This window comes from Hyperolius riggenbachi, chromosome 3 (assembly GCF_040937935.1).
Source record: "Hyperolius riggenbachi isolate aHypRig1 chromosome 3, aHypRig1.pri, whole genome shotgun sequence".
Classification (NCBI taxonomy): domain Eukaryota; kingdom Metazoa; phylum Chordata; class Amphibia; order Anura; family Hyperoliidae; genus Hyperolius; species Hyperolius riggenbachi.
In genome coordinates, this window is record NC_090648.1 from 71,690,085 (window position 1) to 71,701,947 (window position 11,863).

The 11,863-nt window shown below is 48.3% G+C and overlaps 2 non-coding genes and 1 pseudogene across 2 annotated transcripts; 2 read left to right on the forward strand and 1 right to left on the reverse strand.

Annotated features, from left to right (window-relative positions):
- Nucleotides 1-3,082: 3,082 nt before the first annotated feature.
- LOC137564625 (U2 spliceosomal RNA) lies at nucleotides 3,083-3,257 on the reverse strand (annotated as a pseudogene).
- A 6,664-nt stretch (nucleotides 3,258-9,921) lies between these two features.
- On the forward strand, nucleotides 9,922-10,062 carry LOC137564719 (U4 spliceosomal RNA). Its single transcript, XR_011030799.1, has one exon. It is a non-coding gene; the product is annotated as a U4 spliceosomal RNA (small nuclear RNA).
- A 417-nt stretch (nucleotides 10,063-10,479) lies between these two features.
- On the forward strand, nucleotides 10,480-10,620 carry LOC137564754 (U4 spliceosomal RNA). The gene has a single exon (XR_011030829.1). It is a non-coding gene; the product is annotated as a U4 spliceosomal RNA (small nuclear RNA).
- The last annotated feature ends 1,243 nt before the right edge of the window (nucleotides 10,621-11,863 follow it).

The window sequence follows — 11,863 nt, forward strand, 5'->3', positions numbered from 1 at the left end:
CTCTGAACACCCCATCCCCACTGTCAAATATGGTGGTGGCAGCATCATGCTCTGGGGGTGCTTCTCTTCAGCAGGGACAGGGAAGCTGGTCAGAGTTTATGGGAAGATGGATGGAGCCAAATACAGGGCAATCTTGGAAGAAAACCTCTTGGAGTCTGCAAAAGACTTGAGACTGGGGCGGAGGTTCAACTTCCAGCAGGACAACGACCCTAAACATAAAGCCAGGGCAACAATGGAATGGTTTAAAACAAAACATATCCATGTGTTAGAATGGCCCAGTCAAAGTCCAGATCTAAATCCAATCAAGAATCTGTGGCAAGATCTGAAAACTGCTGTTCAAAAACGCTGTCCATCTAATCTGACTGAGCTGGAGCGATTCTGTTTCCGATTTGCAAATCCGATTTTCCCTCAATGCAATCAACAGAAAAACTGAGTCAAAAATGCAACATGCAGTAACGATTAAAAGTCGGAATCGGATGTAAAAAAACGATTAAAAATCGGAATCACATGCAGTGTGCAGGGAGCCGTACTGTGACACCTATAGTGGATAACCTGTACTGCAACACTTATAGTGGATAACCTGTACTGCAACACCTATAGTGGATAACCTGTACTGGGGCACGTATAGCTGGCTTACCTTTACTGGGTCAACTAAAGCTTAGTAAACTATACTGGGGACACCTATACTTGGCTACCTATACTGGGGGCACTCATACTCACAATCGGAGTCGAATCATAATTGCAATTTTGGACAGAAATCGAGCAAAGCAATCTTTCCTCGATCAGGCCTACTAACCACTGCACTTCTTGTCATGCTCCTCGTCCATAATTAGACCTCATCTCTTTAAAGGACTTATGAGGCGAAAAACATTAAAAAAAAAAAGTTAAATACCTATTGTGGGTATGCCATGTCTTTTTTTTTTTCTAGCTCCCAGACTCCATGGGGGGAGGGGGGGTCTCGACCCAAACCCTCAGGTCGTCTTCAGTTTCCCCAATTAAGATGGCTGCCAGGTCCTGCTGCAGTTCTTATAGCCGCAAGTGCGGCTGCGCAGCTCTGCGTCCTCCTCCAGTCTTGTCCTCGTTCCCGGTGGTCTCGTGGACGTAAAGCACGCGAAACAGCCGAGACCGAGGACCGAACTGGAGGACACAGAGCTGCGCAGCCGCACTTTCGACTATGAGAACTGCGCGGGCATGGCAGGACCTGGCGGCCATCTTAATTGGGAAAGCTGAAGAGCCTGGGAGTTACACAAAAAGACACGTCTGAATGAAACGCGGGTGCAGATGGCATCACCTAAGGATGATAAAACACAATAGGTATTTAACTCTTTTTTACGTTTTTCGCCTCATAAGTCCTTTAGCCCCCCATGTCTGAGACACTGTTGCATATGTTTGTCTTTGCAAGTGTTGGTACTTCCCCTCCAGCACACCCAATAGGAGTGCTTCCTCCACTCAGCCTTCCTGTATTATGCCAGCCCCTTCTCCATGATGTTCGGCCTCTTCATCTTCCGCATCGTCTTCCTGCACATGAAGGAGAAATCTGACTGAGACTCTGCTGGTTCCACGCAGCATCAAGAGAGAAGCCTGTCCACAGAGGTCAGCGGGCAGCAGCAGGGCCACCATGAAGAAATTACACTTTCCATTGAAGTTTAGTAAATTTGAAGTCATCATTCTGTCATTACTGTATTGTCCGCCTTATAAGACACACTTTTTCTCCCTTTCTCGCTGACAAAATCTTGTCAGAACTGGAAGGGATAATTGTTAGAAGAAAATGATAAGCTTCTGAGAGGAACTGATGGGGAGGTAAGTATGTAATATTCATTTGTTGGTAAACCATGTGTTTATTTTAAATAATTTTACTTGTTTCAGGTTGCTTTTAGCTTCCTGAGTATTACGCCGCTCCGGAGGTTTTGCCAGTTTGTGTCCCCAAGTTAATGAATGCGATCAAATGGGTGTAAAACGTTTAGCTAGCACTAGCCTAGCAAGTGTCTGGTACCCCCCGATCCCCACCGCTCCCCCATTTATACATTACTCAGCCTAAATCCAACGATCGGCGCAGCCTCCCCACACAGCTCCGGTCATCACTATGGGGAGGATCGCACATGACGTCATGAGCAAACCCGATCCTCCCCATAGAGAGACCGAAGCTGTGCGGGGAGGCTGCGCGATCGCTGGATCCAGGCTGGGTAATGTATTAACGAAGGGATCAGCAGCAATTGGGGGGAGCTGGACACTTGTACTAGCTAGCCTAGTGCTAGCTAAACGTTTTACACCCATTTGATCGCATTAATTATGCATGGGGGACTACTGGGGCCAGCAAGCGGTATCCCCAACACCGTGTCGGGCATACCGCTAAGGAGGTTAATAAGTCCTTAATTTAAAGTAGTTATGTGCAAAAGCTTTACAAAAATTTTTTTTTACAAAATTCATAAAAGAAATACTTGCTGGATACCTTATCCACTCCTTAGCAACCAACAGATTTTTTTTTTTTAGCTTTCTTGGCCCCTGTTGCATGCAACAGAGGTCCCGGGTAAGCAAGGCTATTAGCCCCGTGCACGGAAAAAGCGTGAGTGCCCTAATGCACCCCCACAAAACGTGCACGAGTAGCCACAGGCCCCACAATACAGCAGGGCCCTTCCGGTTGTTCCCCGAAGGGAACCTTCCCCCTTTGCCTTCGGCTCAGGGGGTGGCATCCTCCAACACCCGAGGGGCTGGAGGATCCTGGGGTCCTCCGAGGAGAACCCCTACTGCGCCCAGTGGTTACCCAAAGGGCCTGGCCATGTGGCAACCGTGTCCACATGGTCCGAGTGGCTCCCCCGAGAGGGAGCCGTGTGGGAACCGAAGTCCCCGGTGCCAGCAAGCTGGCCCCGACCTTGCGGCCGGAGTGATAAAAATTCTGCACTCTCCCTAGCCAAAAGGCCGGGGAGCTGCGTTAGTTGGCGATGCATATGGGCAGTACAGACCAAAGCACCCTACTTCCGCCTGGGATCTGCCACATCTCAGGTTTTTTCAGGTGCACCTGGAGCGCCACTTCCAGGGGCAGTACGCCTAAGCAAAGCCCTCAGCCATTCAGCCTCGACCATGGTATAGATCCATTCCACCAGCCTCTGGGAATTATGACTAGGCGGGACACACTGCCACTGTGCCATCCCTCCAGGTCCCCCAAAGGTCCCCTCTAGCAGAACAAAAACTACACTTGATCTTAGCCAAAAGGCTAACAGATACTACACTTGATCTTAGCCAAAAGGCCGAGAAGCAACCAACAGATGCCTTGCTCACTTCCACCCATCACCAGTACTCTGTTTGTGTTATGTGGCACACAATTAGATATCACTAGAAGTGGGCACAGGTGTGAGTTAGTGCCAGTGGGCTCTGTGTGTGGAGTATCAGACAGACACTGGGATATGCAACAGTTCAAACACAATACAGTGATAATAACAGAGGCCCTGGAGTACTATTGTGCTTGTGTCTAATGTCACAGACAAAAATAGTAGTGGGCTCGGGGCACAGCTGGGCACAATGGTGGGTGCCTGTGGACTGTGGAGTGTCGCACACACACACACAAAATAAAAACAGCAGAAGGATGAAGTAGCCTTCAAAAGGACTGTTTGGGTTGTTTTAAAAGCAAGTCAGTCGGTGAGGATCAAAACAAAAAGGCCTAGCTAACGCTTTCTCTATCTTCAGCAAGCTCTGTCTCTTCCTTTCACTATTCCAGCCAAAGACAGACTGGAACATAGCGGGCGCGAGTGCATTTTTATAGGGAGTACAGGCTGATTGGCTGCCATGTGCCTGCTGACTGTGATGTAAAGGGTCAAAGGTTAGCCCAATGATGATGTATGGGGGCGGGTCGACATGTGCTCGCGGCGAAGACCTTGTCGATCTTTGCCGAATAGTGCTCGCCGGCGAAGCGTTCAGGCTATCTCTATTCTCCAACCCTGGAGGCATTTAAATAAAAACTGAAAAGCCACCCTTTGATGATCACATAACTTTTTTTCCCTGTGGCACAATTCACAAAGCACAACTATGTACTGACCTGTGCAATATTGGGTTTAGGATAGGCACACCTTGCCGTGGATCATTGGGTGCTCAGCCTTGATGTAGAAGCAGCATCGATCCAGTACAGGCAATTCAAGGTCGGCTGGCACGCCAAAGTCAGTTTCCAAGCAAATTTAATGAAGGCACAGCATGACAATTGTTTCAGGGCCAGACACGGTCACCTTCATCAGATAAGTGCAGACATACCATAATCGGCATAGATCTAGCAATTGTGCCAGCTGACCTTGAATTGTATGTACTGACCTGAGGAAAGCTTATGTTTTGGGTCCTACATTAAATGTCTTACAAACATTTTGTTGTTTGTCAATTTTAAAGGAAATGTTCATTTCGCCTCCATCCTCTTGCTCCTGTCTTCCCATTATACAAGGGTTAGGTTAATCTGCATTGCTTTATGAAATAAGTGCTAAGTTTCATAGCAGTTTCATCAGTCACATATTTGCTAGCGTGACATGGCTGCTGGAAACGAGATGTGTTAAGGTAGCCATACATTTGGTGATGATGGGCAAATTCGACCAAGAGACAAATCTGTTTACAGAGAGCGCTGCCGATTTCCGATCCATTTTAGCATGAACTTTCTCCGGAATCATCTGTCCCACCGTGCCAGCCGCCTCGCTGCTGTTAGTGTATGTATGTAATATATAAATGTGATGAAATGTACGTTAATACCTGCTCTTCAATTAGCCGCATACACGCTGCTGGAGTGGCACGTGTGTGACGTCACGCGCCAGCATGCTATGCGGCTAATAGAAGAGTGGAGGAAGACAGAAGGGCACCACCACACATGACAGGGAATGTATAAATGCACATTACAGCACATTATACATTGTGAAAACAGTGCCAGGGGTTTTGTCGCTGCTACCGATATAGTTTTGAATAAGCAATGCGCACCTGATCATGCAACGCCAGCCCGACATCTAGCAGCATGTCCGACCAATAAATGCACCAATTTCAGACTAAAATGGGTGGCATCGTCAATCGGGCATGCACTTAGTGTCGCCCTAAAAGGACAGGTGAGAGGAGAGAAAGAAAAATAAGATCTACTTACCTGGGACTTACCTCTAGCTCTGGCAGCCCATCTGTCCCACGCCGCAGCTTCAGTGTCCCGGGATCCCTTCCATTGCAGATGCTGGCCTCTCCAGGTCGTCATCTTCTGCGCCTGTGCAAGCACGCAGCCGTGACACTCACAATGGTGCGATGGTGACACCTTGCGAGGTCGGCATCTGGTAAAAGGATACCAGAGCCAAAAAGATGATGAGCTGTCCAGATGTCCACCACTCCCCCGTTCTCCTTTGCCTGATAAATTCCCCCGACAACTTCTTTCCGGGTCGCCAGAGTCGAGCAGCACCACGCCTGCGCCGGCTGCGTACGCCTCACAGCACTCAAACCCAATTTGTGCATGACATCAAGACTACGTCATGCGTAGAGCACTCCTGGCCCTAACTGCATGATGTAGGATGCACACAGGCTGGCCAGGGCAGGCGCAGTGCTGCCGGCTATGGCCAGGGAACTTAGCAGGCAACGGTGGGGAACGGAGGAGAATGGGGGTGCGGTGGCCATCAGGACAGGTAATTGTAAATGCCTGCCCCCCCCCCCCCCCCCCCGTTTCTCATAAGCGAGTCGGCTCTGGTATCCTTTGGTAACTTGCTATTGGAATTCACCCTGACTGGACAGAAAACAATAATTTACTATATCTGTTAATGGACACATACTTTCACTCCATGGTAACAGGTCATCAGGACAGTAAGTGACAAGACAGTGGCCTCAATTCACTAAGCTTTATCAAACGTTTGATAATTTACCTCATGGGTAACTTTGAACTCACTAAGGTGTTATAGATTTATTGAATGTTTCATTGATAAAACTTTTGATAAATTTATAACACCTTAGTGAATTCAAAATTAGATTTTACCGATGAGGTAAATTGTCAAACGTTTGATAAAGTGTTTGATAAAGCTTAGTGAATTGAGGCCAATATGTACAGCACCATGTCAGCGCTATATAAATACTAAATAATAATAATAAAACCCAACTAAAACTTATCTTTGATCGTGGTAGTTATGTCAAATAAAATAGATCTCTCCTATTAAAAAAAAAGTGCAGTGACTGTATTAGGCTGGTTTCACAGTGGGATGTTACAGGCGCACGTTAGAGCAGCCTGTAACGCAGCCCACCGCACAGTAATGAAAAATCAATGGGGCTGTTCACAGTGCGGACGTTGCGTTACATTGTAACGCTGCGTCACAAGATAACGTACTGCATGCAGTACTTTGGACGCGGCTGAGCCGCGTTAGACTGCTTGCACATGCTCAGTAATGTGGGGGAGGAGCGGAGAGCGGCCAGGCACATGGCTAATTATTATGCACTGCACGTTATGACGTGCAGTGTTTACTTCCTGGAGCAGCCGCTCTGTGCGGCGATTGGTCGGCGGGACCACGTGATGCCGCATGCGCACAAGAGTGCGCATCACGGCATCACTGACGCCAGAGTGAGCTGCACAACGCGGCTCACTCTGACGTCCAGATCCAGCACCACCAGGCGTTCCGTTAGGGGGACGTTATGCGACCTTAACGCAACGTCCTGGTGTGAAATTAGCCTTAATGTGGAAACTGAACAGGAGCTAGAAGGCTGAATAGAATACTCGCTGACTCTGAGTATTCTGATCAAGCACTTCTGACCGAACACGCTGAATCCAGCGCTGGAGATTCGGATGCAGCAGCGCAGGAGACTTCGGCGCCACCATAGGCCATAATAGGAACTACGGCTATAGCAGACACAGGGAGTAACTTCAGCGCCGGCAGAGATGGAGCTGAAGTTGCTTTTAAAACAATAATTCTGCTGGAAGCCGAATTATTTCATTCCCCACTATCCATGGCGGCCTGGAGGGGGAATAGTAATCAACACGGCCCGGACTTGTGCGGCAGCAGGATCAGCCATATACCGCTGTGTCCTGCGCCCAAGTCTCCACCGCCGTTCTCTCTCGTACGCCTTCTGACGGCTGCCTGCCCTGCAAACGTCCTCTTGTCAGTAAATCTTCTCCTAGAATCAACCACCTTCAGCGCTTTACAATGAACTCCATTCACAGCATGGAAGTGCTGTAGATTTATTACCATGGGAGGGCAGCTCTGCAGAAGCACAGTCTGAGCTGTGCTGTGTCTGATTGTGCTGCCGTTGTTGTGTCTGATTACGCTGCCTGTTCATTTGCCTGACTGTGCAGCCACAGTTCCTATTTAATTATGCTGCTGGTGGTAAAATACTAAATATCGCCGCTTCCTTACATCCTACACTCCTCAAATTTTCAGGGTAGGGAGGGGACCTCCCCGAACCTCTATTCCAAATTGCAGCCCCCGTGCCCCACTGGTTCCCGAGATAGGTTTCTCTAATCTATCTCCTGAACCAGCGGGGCTCAGGGGCTGCAATTTGGCATAGAGGTAGTTGGGGGGTCCCCTCCCTACCCTGAAAATTTGAGGCGTGTAGGATGTAAGGAAGCAGAGATATTTAGTATTTTACCACCACCAGTAGCATAATTAACTTCACACTGAGCATGTGTGCTACTCAGTGTGGAAGGGAGCTTCCGGGCAGCACAATCAGACATTACACCGTCTCTCTGCAGAATGAGGAAGTAATGACTGCGCATGTCTGCCATGGAGGGCAGCTTTGAGGCAGCGCAATCAGACATTACACCGGTCCCTCGCACCCTTCATTTCCTAGCGACCTCACCATACAGAACCTGCTGGCCAATGACAGAGATTCAGGCTAGGTTCACAGTGGGACGTTGCGTTTAGGGGACGTTATAGGGCACATAACGTGCCCCTAACGCAAAGCCTGGTGTTCTCTGATGTGGACGTCAGACTGAGCCGCGTTGTGCAGCTCACTCTGGCGTCCGTTATGCCGTGATGCGTACTCTTGGACGCATGCGGCATCACGTGGTCCCGCCCGGCCAATCGCCGCACAGAGCGTCACACCGTGCAGTGAATATTAATTAGCCATGTGCCCGGCCGCTCTCCCCTCCTCCCCAACATGACTGAGCATGTGCAAGCAGTCTAACGCGGCTTAGCTGCCTATAACGCACAGCATGCAGCACTTTTTCTTGACGTGGAGCGTTACAATGTAACGCAACGTGGGCACTGTGAACAGCCCATTGATTTTTCATTACTGTGCGGTGGGGCTGCGTTAACGTCCCACTGTGAAAGCAGCCTCATTATTACGACCCATCGTGTTATTTATTAAATCATTGTGAAGATTTTTAAAAAGCGAAACAGAAGGAAACGTAACCCGAGGAGTCAAAATACTGGTGCTTTACTCCATCAATAACACGGCATAGATCTAGCATAGATCTAGCAAATATGTAGCCACTGCTAGAAATTATTATGTAGAATTTAAAATAAAATTGTAATGACATCACTCAAATTTTCGACTGGTGGAGCGCATAGCTGTTTTAGACTCTGGTAAAATGGCTGCTGCTTTTCTCCGCCACCACCACAATTGGCGATGCACTATTCAGGTGTACATACGTATTTAACTCTTTCAGCAACTCGGCTGTGTTGCTTGCAAAGGTTTTAGCATTACTTTTCCACAAGTGTATTATGCACTTGTAGAAAGTGTGTGTGTGTATCAGAACAGGAGAAAATGTATAGCTGGTACAAGAATAGTGCAGAAATCATTGTTTTACATGCATCATACACTTGAGGAAAAGGAAAGCCAGAGCATTCGGAAGCAACACAGGGAGCTGTGTTGCTGAAAGGGTTAAGTACCCCTCCCCCTTTTACCAGGAAAGCAGCGAGAGGTAGGAATGCCTGAGATAAGCTCAGCAGTGTGTGAGCAGAGTCCAGGCTCAGCGAATCGTCCATCCAGCTGTGTGAGGAGGGGAGTGAGGAGGGAGCCCTGGCCGACCAGCCCAGCATGTTTAAATCTGCCGCGGGAAGAGGAAAGGGGCATGAGAAATCAGTCTGCGAGTGCGAGCCACTGGAGCCAGTCTCTCCTTCCTGGAGCATCTCCCTCTCTCATAGCCCCGCCTACTTCCCTGCATCCAATCCTCCTTCACGTTACCAGCCTGCCGAGGTCCTATTGGCTGGCGGCTGAAGCAGCTGAGCACAGGCTCCTTTGCCTGTGGTGCCCACACCAGCTAAGCTTTAACAAGCATGGTCTTTCTCAGATCTCTCGTAAGTGGCCCGTGCTATCTATCATGTGGCCCCTGAGAGCCTCCAGGCTAGTGTTGTCCGGATCATGAACGATTCGGATCTTTGATCCGAATCTATTTTATGAGTCGATCATCCGAATCATCAAAATGAACGATTCGGATCGCAAAAGGGGCGGGGCCAGGAGCGACACGCCCCCTCTCAGCGGGCAGCGGGGTCCTGGAAGCAGGGATCGCTCTGTTGGATGGGAGCCAGCCTTGCAGGGAGACAGGTAGATGAGAGAGAGGGGACATGGGTGCCACTGCCAGATATGTGTAGAGCACACATACTGGCTGCAATGTGCTGCCCATTATAGGCTGGCTGTTCCGTAGTGCTGCACAGTGATCACATGGGAAGCTTTTGGCTCAGCACAGCTCAGTAACTTTGCAGACAGTGTGATTAACAGGCAATATAATCCTCCTGCACTCGGCACTAAACAGCTGCACTTATCTTCTGGGAATGCTTTCTTTCCAGGCTCGCCTGCGGCTGCAGGTGTTGCAGTCCTGCTAGTGCCGCTGCTGCTTGTGTGTATTCCAAGATAACCAGCCAGTCATAAGAGGCGTGCTTATGACCTTGCCTAATCAGCATATGAGCTCCCATGATGCTCTTGGCCTGCACTGAACACATTTATGTCTCGCTATAGCTTGCAAAAGGAATGCTGAGAAGGTGGGTATTACGTTTCCAATGATAGGATAGCTTTGCGCAGTGGCAGTATCATAGCCAATGAGGTTAATCCGAGGCGTGATTATTGCTAATTGAAAACTTTTCCCAATACCCCGTCATGATGACTTGAAATATAGTCAGCACTGACAATTTTTGACAGTCTCTCAGGAGACTGAAAATGTGTGTAAACATCAGATTAAAATTGGCATCTTCTAATGCGGAGTAGAGAAATAATGTTTTTAGTTGAGAAAGCAATAATTCCACACATATGTTAAACTGTATTTCTGTGAGATCCATGATATATGTTATTATAAACGGTCTGGGACAACAAGGATCACCAGGGATGCTTATCAGGACTCAGGAGGAGGTTGTGATCGTTCTGATTCCTGATGTAGCTGAATGGGAAATGCTTGTGTATAACTCAGTGTGTATTCTAAGATAACCAGCCAGCCGTGAGAGGCGGGCTTCTGACCTAATCAGCATACAAGCTCCCATGATGCTCTTTGCCTGCACTGAGCACATTTTTGTCTCACTTTAACTTAGACAAGGATTGCTGAGAAGGTGGATTTTACTTTTCTAATGTTGAGTTAGCTTTGCGCAGTGGCAGTATCATAGCCAATGAGGTTAATCCGAGGCGTGATTATTGCTAATTGAAAACTTTACCCAATACCCCGTCATGATGACTTGAAATATAGTCAGCACTGACAATTTTTGACAGTCTCCCAGGAGACTGAAAAGGTATGTCAAAAGTAGATGAAAGCTAAAATTAAAGTGTTGTCACTATTACTAATAATGCTGGTGTCTGGTACCTAATTGCCTGAAAGCTGTAAATTACACATTTTCTAAATGTATTTCTGTGAGATCTATACAATGTAGTGATGGGAATTCCGACTCTTCTCTGAGAACCGGCTCTTCTGAATCGAGCCGGCTCTTACGGCTCTGAATCGGCTCTTCATTAAATATCACTGGACACCACTCAGAATCGGAGTAAAAGCCCCGCCCCGTCTCCATGACAACTCCAAACTGCTTCTTTGAATGGGGCACTCCCTCCCGCTACTGCTCTGCTCCGCTCCATACACTCCTGCATGCTGGGAGATGTCGGAAGAGGAGGACTACATCTCCCAGCATGCCTCGGCGCCCTTTATTACAGAGCAAAGCAGAGCTCTGTGGGGCGGCTGAGGCATCGGCTCTTTTAAAACTGAGAGCCGGCTCTTGAACGACCCATCACTAATACAATGGCTATCATTCATAAAGCATTTCCGCATGCGGAAATGCTAAAAACAGCTCACTTTACCGACCACTCGGCAAAGTCAGCATTCATAAAGGCTCTTTCCGCATGAAAAAATGACACTACCAAGCAGAGTGATAAATCACCGATTTGTGCGGTGATTATCGGAACAAATGTAGCAAAATGTTAATTCATAAAGAATACCGCCAGCGGTGCAACGTCGGGAAGTACCGCTCCCTCTGATGTGGCGATACCTATGTAAGTGAATGGAGACACACAGACCTCCCAGGCAGCTGCAGCAGAGCAGAAGACGGAGAAATGTATCAACTCGGCTGCTTCCGTGTCTCTGCAAGCCTACCGCCTGCCTACCGCCAGCCTAGTTCGGGGAATCTCCGCACTGCTATCGCACCTGGATACTTCTTTATGAATGCCCACCCAGAAGTCTAAAACACCGCCAGCGGTGTTTTTCCGCATTGATTCCCCTTACCGACAGCCTCTTTATGAATGATAGCCTATATGTTTCAAACTGGGTCAGTAGCGCTCGCTCACCAAGGATGCTTATCATGAACCGATTTTTGTGATCACTAGAGATGGGAAGTTCTGATATTTTCAATGATTCGGATGATTCGAATCGGATCATTGAAAAGATCCGGATCTTGATCCGAATCTCGGATCATTTTACTAGGGAAGCATTCGGGGGTGTAATGACTAGCAGGACTTTCCCTGTGGTGGACAGAGAAGGGGA